Genomic DNA, 14,150 nt, shown 5'->3' with positions numbered 1-14,150 from the left:
TGTGCCTTCCACGTAAGAAAGAACCTCAGTGGAAAGTTAGTTGCCTTTCCTCTGAGAAAGGCAACTAACTAAACTGTGCTGGTTTGAAAGGAATTATGCCCCCTAAGAAAAGCCATGTTTTAATATAAATCCCATTTCATAAAGGTAGAATAATCTCTATTCAATACTGTATGTTTGAAACTGTAATGAGATTATCTCCCTGGATGATGTGATTTAGTCAAGAGTGGTTGTTAAACTGGATTAGGGGATGACATGTCTCCACCCATTTGAGTGGGTCTTGATTAGTTTCTGAAGTCCTATAAAAGAGGAGAATGAGAGATTCAGAGAGAGTGACACTACGAAGCAGAGAGTCCTTCAGCCAGCGATCTTTGGAGATGAAGAAGGAAGATGCCTCCCGGGGAGCCTCATGAAACAGGAAGCCAGGAGAGAAATCTAGCAGATGACGCCGTGTTCGCCATGTGCCCTTCCAGCTGAGAGAGAAGCCCTGACTGTGTTCGCCACGTGCCTTCTCACTTGAGAGAGAAACCCTGAACTTCATCGGCCTTCTTGAACCAAGGTATCTTTCCCTAGATGCCTTTGATTGGACATTTCTTTAGACTTGTTTTAAACGGGACATTTTCTAGGCCTTAGAACTGTAAACTTGCAACTTATTAAATTCCCCTTGTTAAAAGCCATTCCGTTTCTGGTATATTGCATTCCAGCAGCTAGCAAACTAGAACAAGAACCAACAAAATAAATCCCCTTTTATTAAAAGCCAATCCGTCTCTGGTGTGTTGCATTGTGGCAGCTAGCAAACTAGAACAGTCATATAGATGAATTATGCCTTTTCATCCAATGTACCAATCTCTGCCTTTTATAATGAGAGTTTAATCCATTGACATTTAGGGAAGTAACCGAGAAGGAAGGGTTTATTTCTGTCATTCAACTATTTGTTTTCTGTGTATGTTGTACATTTTCTTTCCTCAAATACTTCATTACTGCCTTTTTAAAAAATTAATTAATGGAAAAAAAGAAATTAACCCAACATTTAGAAATCATACCATTCTACATATGCAATCAGTAATTCTTAACATCATAACATAGATGTATGATCATTGTTTCTTAGTACATTTGCATCGGTTTAGAAGAACTAGCAACACAACAGAAAAAGATATAGAATGTTAATATAGAGAAAAGAAATAAAAGTAATAATAATAGTAAAAAACAAACAAACAAAAAAAACCTATAGCTCAGATGCAGCTTCATTCAGTGTTTTAACATGATTAATTTACAATTAGGTATTATTGTGCTGTCCATTTTTGAGTTTTTGTATCTAGTCCTGTTGCACAGTCTGTATCCCTTCAGCTCCAATTATCCATTATCTTACCCTGTTTCTAACTCCTGCTGGACTCTGTTACCAATGACATATTCCAAGTTTATTCTCGAATGTCCGTTCACATCAGTGGGACCATACAGTATTTGTCCTTTAGTTTTTGGCTAGACTCACTCAGCATAATGTTCTCTAGGTTCATCCATGTTATTACATGCTTCATAAGTTTATCCTGTCTTAAAGCTGCATAATATTCCATCGTATGTATATACCACAGTTTGTTTAGCCACTCGTCTGTTGATGGACATTTTGGCTGTTTCCATCTCTTTGCAATTGTAAATAACGCTGCTATAAACATTGGTGTGCAAATGTCCGTTTGTGTCTTTGCCCTTAAGTCCTTTGAGTAGATACCTAGCAATGGTATTGCTGGGTCGTATGGCTATTCTATATTCAGCTTTTTGAGGAACCGCCAGACTGCCTTCCACAGTGGTTGCACCCTTTGACATTCCCACCAACAGTGGATAAGTGTGCCTCTTTCTCCGCATCCTCTCCAGCACTTGTCATTTTCTGTTTTGTTGATAATGGCCATTCTGGTGGGTGTGAGATGATATCTCATTGTGGTTTTGATTTGCATTTCTCTAATGGCCAGGGACATTGAGCATCTCTTCATGTGCCTTTTGGCCATTTGTATTTCCTCTTCTGGTAGGTGTCAGTTCAAGTCTTTTTCCCATTTTGTAATTGGGTTGGCTGTCTTTTTGTTGTTGAGATGAACAATCTCTTTATAAATTCCGGATACTAGACCTTTATCTGATATGTCATTTCCAAATATTGTCTCCCATTGTGCAGGCTGTCTTTCTACTTTCTTGATGAAGTTCTTTGATGCACAAAAATGTTTAATTTTGAGGAGTTCCCATTTATTTATTTCCTTCTTCAGTGTTCTTGCTTTAGGTTTAAGGTCCATAAAACCGCCTCCAATTGTAAGTTTCATAAGATATCTCCCTACATTTTCCTCTAACTGTTTTATGGTCTTAGACCTAATGTTCAGATCTTTGATCCATTTTGAGTTAACTTTTGTATAGGGTGTGAGATACGGATCTTCTTTCATTCTTTTGCATATGGATATCCAGTTCTCTAGGCACCATTTATTGAAGAGACTGTTCTGTCCCAGGTGAGTTGGCTTGACTGCCTTATCAAAGATCAAATGTCCATAGATGAGAGGGTCTATATCTGAGCACTCTATTCGATTCCATTGGTCGATATATCTATCTTTATGCCAATACCATGGTGTTTTGACCACTGTGGCTTCATAATATGCCTTAAAGTCCGGCAGCGTGAGACCTCAAGCTTCGTTTTTTTTCCTCAAGATGTTTTTAGCAATTCGGAGCACCCTGCCCTTCCAGATAAATTTGCTTATTGGTTTTCCTAATTCTGAAAAATAAGTTGTTGGGATTTTGACTGGTATTGCATTGAATCTGTAAATCAATTTAGGTAGGATTGACGTCTTAACTATATTTAATCTTCCAATCCATGAACACGGTATGCCCTTCCATCTATTTAGGTCTTCTGTGATTTCTTTTTTTTTTTATTAACAGAAAGAAAAAAAAAAGAAATTAACACAACATTTAGAAATCATACCATTCTACATATGCACTCAGTAATTCTTAACATCATCACATAGATGCATGATCATCGTTTTTTAGTACATTTGCATCGGTTTAGAGGAACTAGCAACACAACAGAAAAAGATATAAAATGTTAATATAGAGAAAAGAAATACAAGTAGTAATAATAGTAAAAAAAACAAAACAAAAGAAAACAAAAAAAACCCTATAGCTCAGATGCAGCTTCATTCAGTGTTTTAACATGATTGCTTTACAATTAGGGATTATTGTGCAGTCCATTTTTGAGTTTTTGTATCTAGTCCTGTTGCACAGTCTGTATCCCTTCAGCTTCAATTACCCATTGTCTTACCCTGTTTCTAACTCCTGCTGGGCTGTGTTACCAATGACATATTTCAAGTTTATTCTCGAATGTCCGTTCACATCAGTGGGACCATACAGTATTTGTCCTTTAGTTTTTGGCTAGACTCACTCAGCATAATATTCTCTAGGTCCATCCATGTTATTACATGCTTCATAAGTTTATCTTGTCTTAAAGCTGCATAATATTCCATCGTATGTATATACCACAGTTTGTTTAGCCATTCTTCTGTTGATGGACATTTTGGCTGTTTCCATCTCTTTGCAATTGTAAATAATGCTGCTATAAACATTGGTGTGCAAATGTCCGTTTGTGTCTTTGCCCTTAAGTCCTTTGAGTAGATACCTAGCAATGGTATTGCTGGGTCGTATGGCTATTCTATATTCAGCTTTTTGAGGAACCGCCAGACTGCCTTCCACAGTGGTTGCACCCTTTGACATTCCCACCAACAGTGGATAAGTGTGCCTCTTTCTCCGCATCCTCTCCAGCACTTGTCATTTTCTGTTTTGTTGATAATGGCCATTCTGGTGGGTGTGAGATGATAACTCATTGTGGTTTTGATTTGCATTTCTCTAATGGCCAGGGACATTGAGCATCTCTTCATGTGCCTCTTGGCCATCCGTATTTCCTCTTCTGAGAGGTGTCTGTTCAAGTCTTTTTCCCATTTTGTAATTGGGTTGGCTGTCTTTTTGTTGTTGAGATGAACAATCTCTTTATAAATTCTGGATACTAGACCTTTATCTGATATATCATTTCCAAATATTGTCTCCCATTGTGAAGGCTGTCTTTCTACTTTCTTGATGAAGTTCTTTGATGCACAAAAGTGTTTAATTTTGAGGAGTTCCCATTTATTTATTTCCTTCTTCAGTGCTCTTGCTTTAGGTTTAAGGTCCATAAAACCGCCTCCAGTTGTAAGATCCATAAGATATCTCCCAACATTTTCCTCTAACTGTTTTATGGTCTTAGACCTAATGTTTAGATCTTTGATCCATTTTGAGTTAACTTTTGTATAGGGTGTGAGAGATGGGTCTTCTTTCATTCTTTTGCATATGGATATCCAGTTCTCTAGGCACCATTTATTGAAGAGACTGCTCTGTCCCAGGTGAGTTGGCTTGACTGCCTTATCAAAGATCAAATGTCCATAGATGAGAGGGTCTATATCTGAGCACTCTATTCAATTCCATTGGTCGATATATCTATCTTTATGCCAATACCATGGTGTTTTGACCACTGTGGCTTCATAATATGCCTTAAAGTCAGGCAGTGCAAGACCTCCAGCTTCGTTTTTTTTCCTCAAGATGTTTTTAGCAATTCGGGGCACCCTGCCCTTCCAGATAAATTTGCTTATTGGTTTTTCTATTTCTGAAAAATAAGTTGTTGGGATTTTGATTGGTATTGCATTGAATCTGTAAATCAATTTAGGTAGGATTGACATCTTAACTATATTTAGTCTTCCAATCCATGAACACGGTATGCCCTTCCATCTATTTAGGTCTTCTGTGATTTCTTTTAGCAGTTTTTTGTAGTTTTCTTTATATAGGTTTTTTGTCTCTTTAGTTAAATTTATTCCTAGATATTTTATTCTTTTAGTTGCAATTGTGAATGGGATTCGTTTCTTGATTTCCCCCTCAGCTTGTTCATTACTAGTGTATAGAAATGCTACAGATTTTTGAATGTTGATCTTGTAACCTGCTACTTTGCTGTACTCATTTATTAGCTCTAGTAGTTTTGTTGTGGATTTTTCCGGGTTTTCGACGTATAGTATCATATCGTCTGCAAACAGTGATAGTTTTACTTCTTCCTTTCCAATTTTGATGCCTTGTATTTCTTTTTCTTGTCTAATTGCTCTGGCTAGAACCTCCAGCACAATGTTGAATAATAGTGGTGATAGTGGACATCCTTGTCTTGTTCCTGATCTTAGGGGGAAAGTTTTCAATTTTTCCCCATTGAGGATGATATTAGCTGTGGGTTTTTCATATATTCCCTCTATCATTTTAAGGAAGTTCCCTTGTATTCCTATCTTTTGAAGTGTTTTCAACAGGAAAGGATGTTGAATCTTGTCGAATGCCTTCTCTGCATCAATTGAGATGATCATGTGATTTTTCTGCTTTGATTTGTTGATATGGTGTATTCCATTAATTGATTTTCTTATGTTGAACCATCCTTGCATACCTGGGATGAATCCTACTTGGTCATGATGTATAATTCTTTTAATGTGTTGTTGGATACGATTTGCTAGAATTGTATTGAGGATTTTTGCATCTGTATTCATTAGAGAGATTGGTCTGTAGTTTTCTTTTTTTGTAATATCTTTGCCTGGTTTTGGTATGAGGGTGATGTTGGCTTCATAGAATGAATTAGGTAGTTTTCCCTCCACTTCGATTTTTTTGAAGAGTTTGAAGAGAATTGGTACTAATTCTTTCTGGAACGTTTGGTAGAATTCACATGTGAAGCCATCTGGTCCTGGACTTTTCTTTTTAGGAAGCTTTTGAATGACTAATTCAATTTCTTTACTTGTGATTGGTTTGTTGAGGTCATCTATGTCTTCTTGAGTCAAAGTTGGTTGTTCATGTCTTTCCAGGAACCCGTCCATTTCCTCTAAATTGTTGTATTTATTAGCGTAAAGTTGTTCATAGTATCCTGTTATTACCTCCTTTATTTCTGTGAGGTCAGTAGTTATGTCTCCTCTTCCATTTCTGATCTTATTTATTTGCATCCTCTCTCTTCTTCTTTTTGTCAATCTTGATAGGGGCCCATCAATCTTATTGATTTTCTCATAGAACCAACTTCTGGTCTTATTGATTTTCTCTACTGTTTTCATATTTTCAATTTCATTTATTTCTGCTCTGATCTTTGTTATTTCTTTCCTTTTGCTTGCTTTGGGATTAGTTTGCTGTTCTTTCTCCAGTTCTTCCAATTGAACAGTTAATTCCTGCATTTTTGCCTTTTCTTCTTTTCTGATATAGGCATTTAGGGCAATAAATTTCCCTCTTAGCACTGCCTTTGCTGCATCCCATAAGTTTTGATATGTTGTGTTTTCATTTTCATTTGCCTCGAGGTATTTACCAATTTCTCTTGCAATTTCTTCTTTGACCCACTCGTTGTTTAAGAGTGTGTTGTTGAGCCTCCAGGTATTTGTGAATTTTCTGGCATTCCGCCTATTATTGATTTCCAACTTCATTCCTTTATGATCCGAGAAAGTGTTGTGTATGATTTCAATCTTTTTAAATTTGTTAAGACTTGCTTTGTGACCCAGCATATGGTCTATCTTTGAGAATGATCCATGAGCACTTGAGAAAAAGGTGTATCCTGCTGTTGTGGGATGTAATGTCCTATAAATGTCTGTTAAGTCTAGCTCATTTATGGTAATATTCAGATTCTCTATTTCTTTATTGATCCTCTGTCTAGATGTTCTGTCCATTGATGAGAGTGGGGAATTGAAGTCTCCAACTATTATGGTATTTGTGTCTATTTCCCTTTTCAGTGTTTGCAGTGTATTCCTCACGTATTTTGGGGCATTCTGGTTCGGTGCATAAATATTTATGATTGTTATGTCTTCTTGTTTAATTGTTCCTTTTATTAGTATATAGTGTCCTTCTTTGTCTCTTTTAACTGTTTTACATTTGAAGTCTAACTTGTTGGATATTAGTATAGCCACTCCTGCTCTTTTCTGGTTGTTATTTGCATGAAATATCTTTTCCCAACCTTTCACTTTCAACCTATGTTTATCTTTGGGTCTAAGATGTGTTTCCTGTAGACAGCATATAGAAGGATCCTGTTTTTTAATCCATTCTGCCAATCTATGTCTTTTGATTGGGGAATTCAGTCCATTAACATTTAGTGTTATTACTGTTTGGATAATATTTTCCTCTGCCATTTTGCCTTTTGTATTATATATATATCATATCTGACTTTCCTTCTTTCTACACTCTTCTCCATACCTCTCTCTTCTGTCTTTTTGGTTCTGACTCTAGTGCTCCCTTTAGTATTTCTTGCAGAGCTGGTCTCTTGGTCACAAATTCTCTCAGTGACTTTTTGTCTGAGAATGTTTTAATTTCTCCCTCATTTTTGAAGGACAATTTTGCTGGATATAGGAGTCTTGGTTGGCAGTTTTTCTCTTTTAGTAATTTAAATATATCATCCCACTGTCTTCTAGCCTCCATGGTTTCTGCTGAGAAATCTACACATAGTCTTATTGGGTTTCCCTTGTATGTGATGGATTGTTTTTCTCTTGCTGCTTTCAAGATCCTCTCTTTCTCTTTGACCTCTGACATTCTAACTAGTAAGTGTCTTGGAGAACGCCTATTTGGGTCTAATCTCTTTGGGGTGCGCTGCACTTCTTGGATCTGTAATTTTAGGTCTTTCATAAGAGTTGGGAAATTTTCAGTGATAATTTCTTCCATTAGTTTTTCTCCTCCTTTTCCCTTCTCTTCTCCTTCTGGGACACCCACAACACGTATATTTGTGCGGTTCATATTGTCCTTGAGTTCCCTGATACCCTGTTCAAATTTTTCCATTCTTTTCCTGATAGTTTCTGTTTCTTTTTGGAATTCAGATGTTCCATCCTCCAAATCACTAATTCTATCTTCTGTCTCTTTGAATCTATCATTGTAGGTATCCATTGTTTTTTCTATCTTTTCTACTTTGTCCTTCACTTCCATAAGTTCTGTGATTTGCTTTTTCAGTTTTTCTATTTCTTCTTTATGTTCAGCCCATGTCTTCTTCATGTCCTCCCTCAATTTATCGATTTCGTTTTTGAAGAGGTTTTCCATTTCTGTTCGTATATTTAGAATTAGTTGTCTCAGCTCCTGTATCTCATTTGAACTATTGGTTTGTTCCTTTGACTGGGCCATATTTTCAATTATTTGAGCATGATCCGTTATCTTCTGTTGGTGTCTGCGCATTTAGACAGATTTCCCTGGGTATTGGATCCAAAAGTTTGGAAGATTTTTCTGTGAAATCTCTGGGTTCTGTTTTTCTTATCCTGCCCAGTAGGTGGCGCTCGTGGCACACATTTGTCTGCGGGTCCCACCAGTAAAAGGTGCTGTGGGACCTTAAACTTTGGAAAACTCTCGCCGTCCTGGGGGTTCGCTAGCTGAAGCGGCTTGAGCCGGCCTGGCGTCCGAACGCAGGGAGGGTTGCTGGTCGCCGCAGCCAGGGAAAGAGCCCGTCCGAATTTCCTAGTCGGCCCTGGGTAACAAGCGTGGCGGGAGGGCGCCAGCGGCAGCGGCCCGCCCGAGAGAGTGCACGTTCCCTGGGAGTCACGGGTTTGGAAGGGGCCTCCCGCACCCGTCACCGTTCTCCGTGGCCTGGCGGTTTCCGATCCAATTTTCTCAGTTGGTCCGGGGGCTGCGCGTGGTGTGGGCGCCAGCCGCCTTGGTTTCAGGGGACCACCTCTCCAATTCTCCCAGCCGGCCCGGGAAGGGGGAAGGGAGTAACTCCGGCTGCTTGCCACCCCGCCCGGTAAGGCCGCGCCTTGGCGATCTCACTCGAGCTGCTTCTCTCAGCCAGCCAGCCGTTCCAGGATGGGGTACGCTGTCTTTTTTATCTCTGTTGTGGCTTTGGGCACTTTCTGTATCGTTTCTACTCCCCTAGTAGGTGTCCTGGAGAAGAAACTAAGATCCGCGCCTTACTAAGTCGCCATCTTCCAGGAAGTCCCCCTGTGGGTCGAATATAGAATTCTTTTTTTTTTTTTTTTTTTGTGTAATTTTTTTATTAATCAAAAAAAGAAAAGAAATTAACACAACATTTAGAAATCATTCCATTCTACAAATGCACTCAGTAATTCTTAGTATCATCACATAGATATATGATCATCATTTCTTAGTACATTTGCATCGATTTAGGAAAAGAACTAGCAAAACAGCAGAAAAAAATATAGAATGTTAATATAGAGAAGAGAATTAAAATAATAATACTAATAATATATATATATATAAAGGAAAAAGAAAAAAAACAAAAACAAAAGATACAAACACACAAACAAACAAACAAAAAACCATATTTCAGGTGCAGCTTCATTCAGTGTTCCAACATAGTTACATTACACTTAGGTATTATTGTGCTGTCCATTTTTGAGTTTTTGTATCTAGTCCTGTTGCACAGTCTGTATCCCTTCAGCTCCAATTACCCATTATCTTACCCTGTTTCTAACTCCTGCTGGTCTCTGTTACCAATGATATATTCCAAGCTGATTCTCAAATGTCGGTTCACATCAGTGGGACCTTACAGTATTTGTCCTTTAGTTTTGGGCTAGACTCACTCAGCATAATGTTCTCTAGGTCCATCCATGTTATTACATGCTTCATAAGTTTAGTCTGTCTTAAAGCTGCATAATATTCCATCGTAGGTATACGCCACAGTTTGTTTAGCCACTCATCTGTTGATGAACATTTTGGCTGTTTCCATCTCTTTGCAATTGTAGATAATGCTGCTATAAACACTGGTGTGCAAATGTCCGTCTGTGTCTTTGCCCTTAAGTCCCTTGAGTAGATACTTAGCAGTGGTATTGCTGGGTCGTAATCCATTCTGCCATTCTATGTCTTTTGATTGGGAAATTCAGTTCATTAACTTTTAGTATTATTACTGTTTGGATAATATTTTCCTCTACCATTTTGGCTTTTGTATTATATATATCATATCTGATTTTCCTTCTTTCTACACTTTACTCCATACCTCTCTCTTCTGTCTTTTCGTATCTGACTCTAGTGCTCCCTTTAGTATTTCTTGCAGAGCTGGTCTCTTGGTCACAAATTCTCTCAGTGACTTTTTGTCTATAAATGTTTTAATTTCTCCTTCATTTTTGAAGGACAATTTTGCTGGATATAGGAGTCTTGGTTGGCAGTTTTTCTCTTTTAGTAATTTAAATATATCATCCCACTGTCTTCTAGCTTCCATGGTTTCTGCTGAGAAATCTACACATAGTCTTATTGGGTTTCCCTTGTATGTGACAGATTGTTTTTCTCTTGCTGCTTTCAAGATCCTCTCTTTCTCTTTGACCTCTGACATCCTAACTAGTAAGTGTCTTGGAGAACGCCTATTTGGGTCTATTTTCTTTGGGGTGCGCTGCACTTCTTGGATCTGTAAATTTAGGTCTTTCATAAGAGTTGGGAAATTTTCAGTGATAATTTCTTCCATTAGTTTTTCTCCTCCTTTTCCCTTCTCTTCTCCTTCTGGGACACCCACAACACGTATATTTGTGTGCTTCATATTGTCATTCAGTTCCCTGATCCCCTGCTCAAGTTTTTCCATTCTTTTCCCTATAGTTTCTGTTTCTTTTTGGAATTCAGATGTTCCATCCTCCAGTTCACTAATTGTAGCTTCTGCCTCTTTAGATCTACCATTGTAGGTATCCATTGTTTTTTCCATTTTTTCTTCTTTGTCCTTCACTCCCATAAGTTCTGTGATTTGTTTTTTCAGATTTTCTATTTCTTCTTTTTGTTCAGCTCATGTCTTCTTCATGTCCTCCCTCAATTTATTGATTTGGTTTTTGAAGAATATTTCCATTTCTGTTCGTATATTCAGCATTAGTTGTCTCAGCTCCTGTATCTCATTTGAACTATTGGTTTGTTCCTTTGACTGGGCCATATCTTCAATTTTCCGAGCGTCATCCATTATTTTCTGCTGGTGTCTGGGTATTTGATCAGATTTCCCTGGGTGTGTTACACAGCTGGTTGAAAGCTTTTTCTGTAAAATCTCTGGGCTCTGTTTTTCTTTTCCTGCCCAGTAGGTGGCACTCGTGGCGCTCGTCTGTCTGCACCGCAGTCGGCCAGGGAAACCGCGTGTGGAGGTGGGGGTCGCTGGCCGCCGCGGCTTGGGAGAGTGCCGGTCCTAATTGCCCAGCTGGCCCGAAATGCCAAGCGTGACGGGAGGGCCCCGCTATCCAACGTTCCCAGTCAGGCCGGTGAGCCACGTGCATGGAGGGGACCCCAGTCGCCAGCCGCCCCGGCCGGGAAAACGCGCACCCCTCGGGTATCTCACCACAGCAGATTCTCCCTGCCCGTTCAGCTGTTCCAGAATGGGGTACGCTGTCTTTTTGGTCTCTGTCGTGACTCCGGGAGCTGTTTCGTATTGTTTCTGTTTCTTTAGTTGCTTTTCTGGAGGAGGAACTAAGACCCGCGCGTCTTACTAAGCCGCCATCTTCTCCGGAAGTCCCCGAATATAGAATTCTTAATTGACAAGTTTTTTTTCCCCTCTAAGGACTCTAAATAGGCCATTCCACTATCTTCTGGTTTCCATGATTTCTAATGAGAAATCATTTGTTACTCTTATGGGGGGGGGGTCCCTTGTGTATGACCAGTTGCTTCTCTCTTGCTGCTTTCAAAATCCTTTGTCTTTGGACTTTAATAATTTCACTCTAGTGAGTCTTGGGGTGGATCTCTTACAGTCTATCTTGCTTGGAGTTCATTGAGTTTCCTGGATGTGCATGTTTATGTCTTTTATCAAATTTGGGAAGTTTTCAGCCATTATTTCTTCAAATACTTTTTCTGCCCCCTTTCCCCCTCTCTTCTGGGACTCCAGTGGTGCATATTGTGCTGGTTTGAAAGGAAGTATGCCCCCTAAGAAAAGCCATGTTTTGATAAAAATCCCATTTCTTAAAGGTAGAATACTCCCTATTCAATATTGTATATTTGAAACTGTAATGAGATCATCTCCCTAGGTGATGTGATTTAGTCAAGAATGGTTGTTTAACTGGATTAGGGGATGACATGTCTCCACCCATTTGAGTGGGTCTTGATTGGTTTATTGGAGTCCTATAAAAGAGGAAACATTTTGGAGAGAGAGACTCAGAGAGGGCAGAGAATGCTGCAGCACCACAAAGCAGAGTCCACCAGCCAGTGACCTTTGGAGATGAAGAAGGAAAACGCCTCCCGGGGAGCTTCATGAAACAGGAAGCCAGGAGACCAAGCTAGCAGATGACACCGTATTCGCCATGTGCCTGTCCAGCCAAGAGAGAAGCCCTGCCTGTGTTTGCCATGTGCATCTCACTTGAGAGAGAAACCCTGAACTTCATCGGCCTTCTTGAACCAAGGTATCTTTCCCTGGATGCCTTAGATTGGACATTACTATAGACTTGTTGTAATTGAGACATTTTCTTGGCCTTAGAACTGTAAACTAGCAACTCATTAAATCACCCCTTTTAAAAGCCATTCCGTTTTTGGTATATTGCATTCTGGCAGCTAACAAACTAGCTGTGTTGTTGGTATCTCATAGGTCCTTCAGGCTCTGTTCATTTTTCTTTAATTTTTCCCTTTCCACTCCTCACACTGCATAATTTCAATTACCATGTTTTCAAGTTCACTGATCCTTTTTCCTACCCGTTCAAATCTGTTAAATCTGTCTAGTGAGTTTTTTTTAAATTGCAATGACTATGTTTTGCAACTCCAAAATTTCTGCTTGGTTCTTTTTTATAGTTTCTATCTCTTTATTTTTTTCCAGACAATGTTTTCCTAATTTCCTTTAGTTCTTTGTGTATGTATTATTTCAGCTCATTGGACGTTTAAAGTCTTTGACTACTAGTTCCAATGTATGAATTTCCTTAGGGATGCTTGATGACAAATTCTTTTTCCCTGTGAATTGTCCATACCTTCCTGTTTCTTTGTCCATTTCATAGCTTTTTTTTTGTTGAGAACTGCATATTCTAGGTATTATGTTGTTAATACTGTGCAAACCTAGTTCTCTCACTCCTCTGAAATTAGTTTTCTTTGTTGTTGTTGCTGAGGGTTGGAGCTGTCAATTTGTATCTTTTCCAAACTAATTTGCCCCCTAACAGAGTGAAAAGAGAAAAGAGAAGGAAAAAAAGATACTGCCTCTTTAAATCTCTTTTCCCGAAGGGAAGTTGGGACAATGATTTCCCTCAGAACTTACCCCCAGAGCAATTTGCAGTAGTTATCAAAAGCAGTGATCAGCAATCAGAACTCAGACACCCAGATTTTGAAGACTAAGTCCTTATAGCCTATGCTGGCACCAGCAAACTACACCAGGAACTGAGCTGTATTCCCTACTGCAGCCTTCCATGTGGCCGGGGATGAGAGATGGTAGCCACTGCATAGAGGGTGACATTCACCAATACTTACCACAGTTTTCCAGGCTCTTCCTCCATCTCTTCCCTGAATGCTACTCGGTGTTCCATTAGACTCCAGAGTTTCAAAATAGTTTATTCACACAGTTCCTTCCAGTTCAATAATTATTTTGGTGGAATGACTAATTCCACCATCTCTCTACAATCCTCTTCCTGCACGACTTCTTGAACTGAGGGTTGGTTAATGTGTAGTGACCATTGAGTTTGGGCCAGAGGGACAAACTCTGTATAGTTACATTTAATTAAGTGGTTTTGCATTGATCTGGCCAGGAGTGGAGCATTTCTCTGAAACCACAGGTCAAGCAGAGGTCCCTTCTGCCCCACCCCCCATGGCTGCCATTTCTCCATTCCTTCTCTTGGAGTGGATACCCAGAAGATGCAGAGGCTCCTTCCCTCTTTCCTCTGGGGAGCTGGATTCAGGCTCCAACCTGAAGACCCCCTATTAGTCCTCAGAGTCCATCCTTTTCTTGTTCTGGTACTTGCAGTGGAATCATCTGCTGCTTCTGCCACGTCTTCCTAACCTTAGTTTTTCTTTCCACCTACAGGGGAAGGAGAAGCAGGATTCAAGAGTAGAGTTGGGGAATTCTTGTTAGGTGTTCAGACTCAGTTGTCCCACTTCATTTCCAAACCACCCATTCTTTCCAAGAGTTGGAAGTCTTAGGGAAGATTTCAGGCAACTCAGCCCATCTGTGAAAACAGGGTCCTGGCCGAGGAGGCAGGATGCTTGGATTCTAGCCTTGGCTTCATCAGAGTAAATCGTTGGGTCTGGCTTTATTTGTC

This window comes from Tamandua tetradactyla, chromosome 9 (genome assembly GCF_023851605.1).
Source record: "Tamandua tetradactyla isolate mTamTet1 chromosome 9, mTamTet1.pri, whole genome shotgun sequence".
Taxonomy (NCBI): Eukaryota; Metazoa; Chordata; class Mammalia; order Pilosa; family Myrmecophagidae; genus Tamandua; species Tamandua tetradactyla.
The sequence above is the reverse complement of the archived record's forward strand: the minus strand, read 5'-3'. Positions refer to the sequence as shown.